This window comes from Molothrus ater, chromosome 6, assembly GCF_012460135.2.
Source record: "Molothrus ater isolate BHLD 08-10-18 breed brown headed cowbird chromosome 6, BPBGC_Mater_1.1, whole genome shotgun sequence".
NCBI classification, from domain to species: Eukaryota; Metazoa; Chordata; class Aves; order Passeriformes; family Icteridae; genus Molothrus; species Molothrus ater.
In genome coordinates, this window is record NC_050483.2 from 50,047,312 (window position 1) to 50,060,576 (window position 13,265).

The window sequence follows — 13,265 nt, forward strand, 5'->3', positions numbered from 1 at the left end:
ACACAAAACTGGGCAGACTTTCTGCCGAGCCACTGCTGAAGCGGGCTCCACACACCAGCCCGGACAAAGTGCGGTGACTTAGAGCTCAAATGGCTTCAGTGAGGTGCCAGGAGCCGAGCTCCCAGAAGGAAGCCTTGGCGGCCATGTGCTGCCTTCCCGCTTGAGCTGCGGCCAGTTGTGCATTTTGCATGCCCTGATTATGCAGGCCGATTCCCTACTGAGCCTGCGAGGAAGGGAGCAACCTTTTTCCTGGTAGCTAAAAGATGATATTGTAACCTACAACCTTATTATTTATTTTTAACCCCTCTAGGAATCACCTGCCATTTAAAAGCTGTATTTAAGAGTTTTCTCCTGCTCCACTGGAAGTGCTTGCTCCTCCTGGCACTAGTCCAAACTGAACTCTGTGGCTTTGAAAAACTAAGATACAAGTCTTAAATATTGGCATACACCTGCACAAATACAGACACACACACACACAGAGTCATGTAGGAGTCACGTTTTTGGCTGGCACAAATTAGCAGACTTTAAAGGGAAGCTGAGTGAATGGCACCACTTTCCATCCATTAGGAATCCCAACCTCTCCATTTCAAACTATTCCTGCCACTAAGTTATTAACTAAAGGGTAGCTGCTAATCAAGACCAGTTTCTACATGAAGAAATGTGGTGGAGTAGTCGCCATTAAAAATCTGGCATTTGCCAACAGTTACCGCACAGTGGTAGATCAGAAACCACAGTTTCACCCTGTATTTAGATCAGGAAATATGTGTGCTAATTGTGGGGTACCTTCTGGCAAATGCTTTCTTACTAAATGGTGGCATCTCTGGCTGTGCATGAGTGTTCACCTTGCAGATAAATGCAAACACCATGACAGCAAGCAGAAAGATTTATCTGTGTTCCCTCCAACCCTAGAAAAAACATTTCCTAAAGGAACATACACTGTGGCAGCAAGGAATAATATTTATCCATGCTCCTCCTGACCCTAAACATGCAACATTTTCCAGAGGAGTCTCTCCACCTTGAGAGTCCCTATTCAGAAACCAGGCCTGCATGTTGATCTGACAGCTACACATGTGAGGCAAATGGGGATACTTCATCCTTGGCACAGCATCCAGCGCTCCAGTCTGCAAGGACTGCATTTGATTTTGGCGTTTATCTTAAATGGCTAAGAGACCACCAGTGCAAAACATTTGTGTGAAGCTTTTGCCAAAACCACAAGTGAAGAGTCTAAATTCCCTGTGTAAATACTTGAGCTTCAAGCATCAAGGATAAAATTTGTGCTGTTTTGTGAGGACTGGTTTTAAATAGAAGCCATCTCTGTGGCTTGTGGGACAAGGAAGGACTTTTTTTTTTTTTTTGGGAGCTCTGTTTGACTTTTGTAACTCTTTGATCTCTCTGGAAGTACTATACAAGCAGGTACGATAACTGCTATCCAGATCCTACCTATGTTGCATTTTTGGCAAGACAGTGTGCTGTGCATGAGAAAACTGATGCTGGACATGGATTCTATGTGTGTAGGCACCACTCTACTGCCACTGTAACAGATATGAATAATGTTTGCTTTTTTCATGGAATAATGAAGGCATAGTACAGGTTCCCTCCAATGACTTAACAATTGTATCCTATATTCTTAATATAATAAAAATTGCTAGGCTGTGCTGAGCTGCCTGAGCATTTGTTCTTGCTTCAAGAAAATCATCAGCTTGAAATGGGGATTTAGAATAGAACCACAGGGCAGCTACATCTCAAGTTACAATGAGATGTGTCTGTGGTTTCACCATGACTAAGGGTACAGGTCTTGCAGTCACTTGGCCCTCTGTATATCATGATGCCTTACTATTGGTTTTGAAAGAGATAATCACACAGAGAAATTACACGAAGTCCAGCAAATGCATCATCTGACTCCACTGCATGGGGCTTTAATGTGGAGGTCCATGGGCCCTGGCACACAGCGCTACCCTGAGAGTAACAGCCTCTTCTCTAGCCCTGGTATGTCTCATATGTCCATTGGCAATGAATTTAATGCATTTTGCACAGCCCTGAGGTGTGCAAGAAGATGCAAAAAGCTCTCACCAAGGAAGGCCCTCCCAGATCTTACTCAGGACATCTCTAGTGTGGAAAGGGAAGAAAGGCCTCAAATAGGAGATTTCTCACCATCTGGTCAAAGGGATCCTGTAGGAGCCTCCCAACAGTGCTACTGGGGGCAAAACAGCAATCTGTTTTAACAAGGTACCTAACAATTTTACCAGAAGAACTGTATGAACCAGATGCTGGTGAACGGATAGAACTGAAACTGCCACTCAGATGTTCTTTTTTTTTGTCCTCACCCTGGAGAAGAGATGCTCTGGGGAAACCTTATAGCAGCCTTCCAGTACCTGAAGGGGGCTGACAAGGGAGCTGGTAAGGGTTTTTTTACAGGATATGTGATGATAGGACAAGGGACAATGAAATTAAACTGACAGAGATAGGTGTAGATTAGGTTTAAGAAAGAAATTCTGTACTGTGAGGGTGATGAGAGACTGGTACAGTTGCCCAGAGAAGTGTGCTCAAGATCAGGTTGGATTCATCTTTGAGGTGTCCCTGACCATCGCAGGGGCATCTGTTCCAACCCAAACCATTCTATGATTCTATGATTTGATGTTGTCCAGAACAGATGTAAATTTGAGGGAATCTAAAAATTGCTAACCTGGCATCACAAAAGAACAGATTAGTAAGGGAGAAGAAGAGTGGACCAAGAGAGACTCTGGCAGATGATCAGGAATTACCACCAGCACTCCCAAGTTCAGCACTATGAGACAAATATTGTGCAGTTGCCAGACCAGGAGACTTAAGTCTGCTCCCACAAGCAAAGACAAATCAGGTGATTCCTCTTCCCTTTTACTACCAATTCAAGGTTTACTTCTTTGTTATTAATCAGGACAGTCCTACAGAATCAGATCAAGTGGAAAATCATGAAGATGGAAATCGTATCCAGTGGCCTCAAGAAAAGGCAGGGAGAAAAGGAGGGGTCCACCATTGGGTACAGGACACCTCTTCATAGTTATAGAAAAAATAACACTTTTGTTCAAAAATACTCTGCTTGTATTTGCTAGGAACATGTTTCCATTTAATCTCTTCATCTCCTCTCTGTGGGATCCTAGGTGTATTTTTTATTCCACAAAGGGCCTATTTAAAGCTGAAAATGAAGATGGAGGCTCTTCAACTTAACTGTTACAGGTAGCAGATAAACACAAAACGAACAAAGATAAAAGGAGAGATGGACAGATTAGGTAGGTAGGTAGGTAGGTAGGTAGATAGATAGATAGATAGATAGATAGATAGATAGATAGATAGATAGATAGATAGGATCTTAAGGTGGTGCAGAGAGTATTTTGCTCAGCCCACACAGCAAGAGGCAAGGGAGTGGAGCCGATCTCTGGAATTCTACATCCAATCGACCACATCACATTTTCAAAGAGAAAACACACCTGCGAGCCCCTGACTGCCACAAAGGGCATAGCCACAATCAGCAGTAAAGGGAAAGCAAACCACAAGAACTGCAGTGCAATCTTAGAGGCAAATATCCCATCTGGATGGGGAGAGCAGGCACACACATGCAGCATTGTGTTGCCTGGACATCCCTGACACGATGCATGAGGCTCAATTTTCCTCTTGGGTCAGCAGTGGGAAATCACTCACCTGCACTGCAGATCTCAATTATATATTCTGCATTCATTCTGCATGGAGAGTTTTGCACATAGCATGAGTGTGAAACACACACAGGGACTGTCACCATGTAAATAAAACATCTGCATTGCTGATGGTAAAGGAAGATTTTGCTCTTGTGCATTAAACAGGCTCAGCATTTCCTCAGAACCTGTACATGGCAGTAGCTCACAGGTGATGTTGTCTCCAATGCACCACTAAGGGTAATTTTCTTTTTTCTCTCTGCTATTTTTAAACTTGCAAGGAAGAAAATAAGGTAAATTGGACACGACCCCAGATGGAAAATGGAAAAGCCTAGATGAACCTGACAAAAGCCACAATCAAGGCATAAATTGCATCCTTTTGTTGCCCCTCTCCCAGAGCCTAGACATGTCTGGCCATATGATATGGTGTATGTAAAACACCACACTCCTCTGGCACATCTGCAGAAAAGTCCCTGAGCAAAATACAAAGAAGGAGCCAAAGCAGCATTCAAAATGTCCCACCTCATCATGGCTTAGACCAGGGGAAGCAATCTTAAATTAAGAGACCTGGCTTTATATCTCATGTCACATGTAACTGCAGCCACACGTAGCTGTGTGTGCCAGGGGGGCTGTGTGCTTGACTGTGGGTGCCTGGGTGTGTGTCCATGCACAGGCAGACAGGCAGGTGCACAGGCAGACATGTGAGTTGCTTAACAGGGCACAAACCAAGTTTTTCTACATGTTTCTCTGTGCCTGTCTGATGATAGAAAATCCAATCAATAGCTGGTTAGAGAATAAAGCTCAGCTCCATTATTAAAAAATTCTCTTTCAATAAAAAGAAAAACATCTGTTCAAACAGTGTACAGCTACAAATTTGGAGTGCAGGCTGAAGCATCATCCCTGCCCTGTGCCCGTCATGTTCAGGGAAAATACTGCAGATGTTTTGAGGGGAGTTTTACATGAACCATTGCAGCAGGTTTCCAAAAATGATTAACAAATCTATCCACTAATCTCTCCAATAGACTTTTTTTCCCAAGCTTTTTCTAAAACAAGTTGTCTTATGTGCATCACACCCTCTCCTGCGGACTGTTCCCACCTGATAGTATTGTCTCTCTGCCATGTCTCTTTTTGCAGACACCAGGAGTGTTGAGAAGCAAATACACACAAGCACACACACGTACAAGCACAGAGACACACTTCCAAATACACATAAGCACAAACACTTCCAACAGCAACCAGCAGAGCAATTCCCCCTGCGAGGGGCAGATACACACAGCATCCCCTGGGAAAGGCAGAACGACTCCCTGGTGTGCAGACACACAACTGCACACACTCACACCCAGAGTCCGGAACTCAGCCAGACACACCTGCACGCCAGCCTTCACCTGTACCCCCAGCACACACACAGCCCTTTGGGAGAGGTTTTCCCCACACTGATTGTGATGCTTAGACTGAAACTTTGCTCAAGCTGGAAATGCAAAAGTTGCAGCAGGTAGAGAAGAAGAAGAGCAAGGAAGAGATTTCTTGTTGTATTTTGCTCAGGGATTTTTTCTTTTTGGCAGACCAGGATTCCCTTTGAATTGATACATTTCTTTCTCCCAAGAATTTCGAATGATAATGCATAAATGAGTCATAGATCAAGAACACGACGTGGTGAGCAAGGAGGAGAAAGAGTGTGAGTGAGGGGCACTGGCACAGAAATTTGACAGTACCCCAACTCCCCCCCTTCCTCCCCCCATGCCAAGACATTAATTCTCACAAGTCGGAGAAAATTACTATGCATGAATGCAAAAAGCATGATCAGGAGTAATTAACATGGCTTCATATGCAAATTTTATTAATGCAGAAGTACAAAGTCATTATGCAAATGAAACTTACGTCAACTCTCTTGACAAATATTCATTTCTAAAGCTCAAGTTTCTCCCTTCTAATTTTTTTTCCTTGATTTTTGGTGTAAAACCAAAAAAAAAAAAAAAGTGATGAGGACTGCTTGACAAGTTTGCAAAGTTGTTTTTCAACCGGAGAAATTTTATTCTTGCATTGTTGATATATTTTTTTTTGTTGTTGTTGTTGGCAGGTACACGACAGCTCATGGAGGAGAGCGGGAGGATGGGGGACGCGGGCTACCAGCAGCAGGCAGCCAATCAAAACGCCAGCGGCTGTAATGAGCGCGATTGATGACTGTTTGGCTTTACTGCAGGGTAATGAACTAGAATCCAGTCTGAGGAGGGAAAAAATATGAATATTCATGAAGCTGTGCTCCTGCCTTTGATGATTAAAGAAATTTTTAATATTCAAATAAGCGCTTGCCAAGTGATTAACAAAGAACAAGCACGCAGGAATATGGAAATGGAGCTGTGGAAGATTTGGGAGTCACAGTCTGTGCAGAAAAGACAGCACAAAATTTCATAAACAAGATAGGCAGATAACCTAATTCAAATCTGAGCAAATAAAGGGGGGAAAATCACCTTCCTTTTCATCAGTTTGGATATTGTATCAGTCACTTTGTTTTAGAGTGCAAAGGAGAATTAAATCAACCAATGCAATAAGACGGGGGGAAATACCCAAACCCTGAGAAACACAACCCAGCAATTGCAAAGTAAGAATCCTGGGTCAGAAACCGATAGGAAAATGATGGCTAAGGCCACCCTCTGCTGTGGGCTATTGCTTTTCCAAAGCAGGATCCTGCCTGATGCTGAGAGCCTCCTGGCTGCTGAGAATCGCCAACTTGTTGTATACAACAGGCAGGAGTCAAAAGTATCCTAAAATCACCAAGACCAGTCCCTGCTGTTAAATCCCTTTCCTTGGATAAAGGGCACACTGCAGGGCTTGGCTGCTGTCTGGGAGAGGAGGGAGTGCAACAGAAACAAGAAATATTATTGCCAGGGTAAAGAAAGCAAGAAAAAAACTGAAAAGGAGGATGCAAGGAGGTCTCAGCTGCCCACTCTGGTAATCAGTTGGTAAAAAATGTGTTTTCCATGTCTGAGCCAGAAAGGTCCTCCACTCCCACAGATTTCTGAACAAGGATACAAAAATTCAGGCACATTATAAAATGTCTGATAAGTTCAGGCTCTCACAGTTTAATAGCTTCACTAAGGATTCACACTGAAGCAGATAGTAACAATATTAGCTGCTAAAATGACTTTGCAGTGAAAATACATCTAATTAGCAGTCAGCTAATTTTTTTTTTGTTTTTCTTTGAAAAACAGTTAACTTCAGAGCTATATTATACCAGAATGAAATGTGGTTGAGCTCTTTCTATTACTCAAAAGCCAGAGTAAGGATATCTTCAAAGTCTTAGGGCACTGGAAAATCAACTCACCTTTTTGTTATTAGATCCTGGGGTTTCACAGGCCTGTTTGCCTTTTCTGCAGACCTTTAAAAACTCTGGTTAATTATTTCTTATTTAAAAATTTAAAGAAAGCATAGGCTAGGTACCATTTAATAATTAACTGCTGTTTTCAGAATGTAAAATTTCAACTGTACTTAAAATAAAAATAATAACAGTAGCAGCATGAGGACAATGCTACAAAATGCAAAAAATGGCCATGATAAGAACCTTCAAAGTTGTCATGAAAACACATTATGTAGCTAATGGAATTCTTCCCCCTATATTTGCTTCAATTTTGAAAATGCAAAATTATTCACTATTGATGTATCACAGAAAAGAACAGGGCAAAAAAAAAGAAAGGAAGGAAAGAAAAAAAAAAAAAGAAATGCCTAAATGTAAGTAAAGATAAGGTTAAACACCATGCCAAGGTATTGCTGGGAGTCTTTGCTCTGAATAATGCCAAGACCTTTCGAAGATGTCTGTTGTCTCTGAGTGCGCGTGGGCGGGTGAAGTGTGATATTACATAACTCACACGCGGCAGCGGCTCTGCACAACCGTACTGACTAAAACGCCCGGCTGTGAAACTCAGATCTCCATTTCCTGGGCTGTTTGTAGCTCATGTCAGACCTCTGAACACCGAAAATGTTATCCTTTGTCTGCAAGGTTCCTTGGCTTTGTTTTAATCAGTGCATTTTCTTTTTTAATGACAGAGGAGCAACTACCAGCTCCTACAGTTGGTTGCTTTGAAGCGCTTCTTAAATGGCCATTAAATTCTACCATACAAATGTGAATACTTAATATTTATTCCATATTTTCATTATTTCTTTTAAAGTACCCCATTTACATATTTCTGGAGAATAACGGTACTTCTGCAGGGCAGGTGAACACACATTTCTGCATATGGAGTCAATGGGGAAAAGCATTAAGAGTCCATATTGTAAAAATCAGCTCCTAAATTTAAGTAGTTTGAATTGAGCATGCAGCTGTGGTTGCCTGTCAGTAGTTGGATGCTGTAATAATAATAACAACAACAATAATAACAATAATAATAATAATCTTTTCATTTCTCTAGTGCCTTCCACGCAAAGATCTGGAAGTACTTTACGAAGATAAATAAACTGAGTTTGGAACACCCCACGTGGTTAATAAATATCCCAACATATCTAAAGAGCATGCAATTCCTCTCACTATGTAAAAATCCTCATTATGTCATTCATGTATTTGCATATGGTATTTTGGAGACTTGGACACCGAGGGCAGTCTGGGGAGAATTTTACTTACCTTGAGACCATGTGAATTCACAGAAGAAGCCCACACTATGCCAGCAGGACTGTTTTGCCAAACCCCCTCTTTTAGAAAACAGGGGGGGATTGTCAGTGGCCCCACTCAGGGGCCAGGGTGAGTGGTCCCCAGGTGTATCCAGGTACCACATGGCAGCATCTCTCTGAGCCAGGTCCCCACAGGGGCTCCTGCAGGACTACCTGTACCCTCCTCCCACCTGATGCTCATCTAAACTTCTTCCTCACCCCTTGTATGTGCTATGAACATGAAAAGAGAAAAACTGAAACACCTTGGCTCACCCTCAATTAACCACACAAGAAAAAGAATTCCTGCCTACCCCAAGGCTGCATTCATCACCTCCCCCTGCTGTGTCCTGTGCCCACCCCACCAACACAAGCCTTTACCCCAGGAGGACCGTGTCCCTTTGTGATGAGAGCAACTGGGTGCAAGAGCAAGGGAAAACAGGGCAGGATTTGGCCTAAAAACATCTTAAGGCATGAGTGAATACAACATATCAATAGATGTGCTAAAAATATAACACAGGAAAACAGGGATTTTCCTCATCTCGGGAAAGTGGTCTTGCAGACCACTGGGCTGGGAAGAAGGCTGGGGTGCACAGCCCAGGGCATGAGCCACACAGGCTATGGCACATTCTCTCCTGAAGCTCAGCTTCCCTTCTGACCTTCCCACTGACTGCCTGTCTGGTGTGTTCAGCCCCAAGATGCTCTCAAGCAGAGCCCAGCTCTCACTCTGGGAATGTCGAGTGTCTAACACAAGGGTGGCCTGATCTGAGCCGCAATATCCAGAAGCTACCACAATAAACTAACATATAATACTAATCACTCTGATTTGTGGAGAGTTGGGGTTTTTTTGGGGTATTTTTTCCCCAAAAGGCATAAAGGGTAGACAATAAACAGTTCATCAATTTTCCCAATTTTTTTACTCAACTCTTGTAATTAAGTCCTGGGGAGATTTCAGTGGTTGTAAAAATTCTTGTGGGTACTAAAAATTTTAGACCTGATTATATCATGAATATTTCTATCTACCAGCAAATATGTTTGATGTAATTGAAATATAGAACTACCCCAACAGACAACTGTAGCAATTTAACAGGCCCTGAAATTAATAAAGTAACTCAGTGGATGGAAGGGGCTGCTTCCAAAGGGCAAAATAATATATATATATGCAGCTAGAGCAAGAAACACCCCTACAAATAATGAGAGGGCTTGACCACAAGAGGATGGTCAAGTGGTTAAAATGAAGGAATTGAAGCGGCCAGGGAAGAGACAGAGATAAGCAGGAGTCATTAACACCAGTGGACTTCTCTGCCTTGGCCTTTTGGAGCTGAGTCCTGCACACACTGGCAGATGCTGCATTGCAAACATGTATCCTCAGGGTGGGTGGATATGGCCTCTGGAAAAGAGAATAGCAGGATCTGCTGCTTGGCTAAGTATCTCTGCCTCGCTCTGAAGTTTGCCTTCTACCAGTAGTTTTAAAATTTGTCCCTAAATTTTTTTCCCTATCTCTCACAATAAAAAATAATCACAGTTTTTAAAAACTTGGAGGAATTAGGCAAAATGAGGCTTTAGCAGCTCTTCAGCTGTTTGGCAGCAAAATCAATTCCTGCAATGGGAGGGAACTTAGGGAAAAAGAAGCAGATGAAGTCACTCTGCCCCTCTGTGCCTCAGTCTCCCCATCTGTGAAAATCGGCTAATGACATCCACCTGATTTAGTTAAATGTCCTGGAAACTAAAAAGACTCTGTAACAGCAATATATTAAGCAGCAGCACTGTTAACTGCTTCACTGCTGGAAATGCAAAGGAGAGCCATCAGGTGATGCCATGTCCCTGCACAGCACAGATGGACAAACTTAATATACAGAAACAATTAGCTTTGGGGGAGAATCACAGCTTCTGTTTTTTTGGCTCACACCTTGCCAAAAGCAATGTAAGTGTAGACACTGTAAGTGCTGAATTTCAATGTGAAAAATAGTCTACCTGCCTAGTGTGAATGCATACACCAGACTTAAAGTAATATAACTTTGAAATAAGTGGGGGAAGGGAGGGACATTAACAGGCACATTCATGATTTTCAAATTTTTCCTTGTGCATGGAGCACTTTCACACTTAGAAAAGAAATTCACTGACACCAAGCAAACTTGAAAAAGCAAAACAGAGCAAGTTACCGGGGAGGGAGGGAGCAGCAGAGATTTTTAAAATGAGGGTTCCCATTGAGTTTTGGATCTCTCAGGTGAAAACTACTCCAGCTATGTATGTATGAGTAGACCCAAGTCTGAAAACTGAATCTATCAAATTAAATGAGCAGAGCAATCATCTGGAGAAGGTAAAACAATCCACCAAATGAGAATAACACTGAGGATATAAAGGTGCAGTCTTCAACCCACTGGACACCAGCACAACTAAGCAAATAATGCTCTGTGAATGGAAAAGAGGCTAGGAAATTAACCAGCTTTTAAAAAATGAAAGAAAGCAGATAAATAAACCAGCAACCAGGACCTTAGTTCAGACTATAATGTAAGCCAAAAAAAGGAAAGAGTGAACCAGCATTTCATTTGCATGAGGAAGCATGCTGGAAACTTGTGCCCAATCCCTCTGCTAAATAGAACAATGAAGTTTTACCCAAAGACTTGGATCCAAACAGAATTTGGCCAGTCACAAGCACTAATTAGACAGGATAACCAAACCCTGCTCCAGGAGAGGTAAAACACAAGTGCAGTATAATAAGAACCCTGTAATCCTTTCACTCTGACACAAAACTGAGAGCAAAGTATAAGAAACCAAGAGCCATTCTACATAAAGAATTTTTTTCTGAGGTATTTATTTTCTGGACCAGATTTCCCTGTAACTTTCAATTTACCCATTATTTGTACAGAACAGCATCTTTCTCCATAACATAAAAGCATAGGATACAAAAAGGCTTTTTGTTATCAAGTCTGCTTGAAACAGAAGCTGAATACACTTACCTAGGAAAGTGTATTCAAAAAAAATGAGATAAAAAAACAGACATACTGTACAAGCAAGGTGAGGCAAGAGAATTCCTTTTAAAAATCCACAGTTAGGATGAGGAAGCAATATTAAATTCATACCTATCACCCAGTAAAATAAGGCTGAGTAGGCTTGTTTTGTTTCTGATGAAAATGTCAATATTCTCCAATGACAGCTTATTGCTTTATATCACAGTCTAACCAAATCTTTCTATAACCTCCTGCATTACGAGCAAAATCTCTAAAATGTCACCAACTAAAAAACTGAACCTGCCTGTAATTAGTTTCAACAAAGTCATCCTTTTAACCCTAATTTTCTAGATGTAGATGGTATTTCCATAGTAAGCATTATGAACCTTCCTTAAGGACAAGTGGAATCAAATTGTAAAATCATAAGCAGCGATCTAGTAGTTCTTCCTCGAAGCAAGCCCTTTATTTGCCTGTAATAAATTCAAATCCAGTCTTCATTCTCTTAATAGGTGATCAGAGAAAATATGCATGCACACCTAAACTGCCACAACAAACCTTATTTTTTAAATAACACTTCAATCGCTAATATAATAAAGATTGTTGTAACCCGTTAGCACTGGTATCATTATTCCTTATGATTCAATATTCTAATGACTGGCTGTAACAGAGGTTTATGTTCTGCAGAGGTTTATACCACTATTTAATGTAATTAAGCAAACTGGCAGCCAGTGCCTCTATGGAAATATCATTTCTATCACAGAGTATTCCCACCAGAAATTCAGAGGGATCATAACATACAAACTTTGATTCTGTTTATTTTTTCCCCTGTTCTGAAACTGATCTGGCATTTCTTGGACTTAGTACTAAGTGGAAGAAGGAATTAATTTGGCTTCTGTAGACATGTTATTATTGACAATACTAATAATCTATGACAAATGGGCCATCCCCACTCCTCTCTTTCAGCAGGCATTGCAGCCTGCAACATCACTTTGCAAAGCCCCAGAGCTGGACTCTCCTCTTGCAGGGAGCCCTGTGAGTGTACCAGCAATGGGGTTTTAAGTAAGCCATTAAAATGCTAATATTCAGCACGGGCCAGATCCCTGTTACCACTGAAAGCAGAACTAAAGCTCCTCTGGAGACAGGATAAGGCCCTTCCAATGTGATCAAAGAGTAAATACATGCAAAGCTCTGATGGGAAAAAGGATCTTTTTTCTAATTTTAAAACTAAACAGGGAGAGTCCACCAGGCTCATAATCCATGTTACAGTCACATCTGGGATCACTGACATCTGGGATAAGAGCCGTGAGGAAGATGGGTCCAGGCTAAAAAGTTGCCACCTGGGGTCAAAGAGGAGCACTTAACACCCAGGATTCTGTGAAAATGGACTTATTTATCTTTTGGGCTACACTCCCCTCCACTCAGCTCTGCTGATGACAGCAAATATGCCACACTATATATATTTGTTCTATATAGGTACATAGATATAGATATATACATGCACTGTGCATTGCTTTGTCACATTTGCATTCACCCCATCTTGCAAAGGAAGCTCAACCCCTCACTCAAGCAGGACGTTTATAGGGTCATCCAAGAATGCAGGATCAGAAGCAGATTCGGACCAAAAGCAAGAGTTCACCCTTTGCCTGCAACAGCAGAGCCAATTTTGTTAAATAAAGGCTTAGTTACCTCTCCTTCCCAGCTGTAAAGCTCTCTGTAGAGGGAAGGAAAAAAAAAAGCCTTAAAGATTTTGAAAGAAAACCCACTCCCATTTGGGGGGGGGGGGGGGGGGGGATGGGACTTGGAATGATAATAGAAAAGGAAAAATATCTGGTTCTTATTATTACTACCTCCAGCACTTTCACCTCCACAAACAGCTTAAAGAAGGGCTTCTGGAACAGAAGTTCTACTTTCCTTAATCTGGGCTCTTAACTGCCAGGATCTGGTTAGATTTTCTCCTTTTCCAGATTTTAATACTTTTATTATATATTCCAATGGGGAGTGGGGGGAGGAAGAG

At 41.8% G+C, this 13,265-nt stretch overlaps 1 protein-coding gene across 7 annotated transcripts in view; it reads right to left on the reverse strand.

The window, feature by feature from the left end:
• The window catches only part of BCL11B (BCL11 transcription factor B), a 97,534-nt gene that overhangs the window by 54,631 nt on the left and 29,638 nt on the right, over positions 1-13,265 (reverse strand). The window lies entirely within an intron of this gene.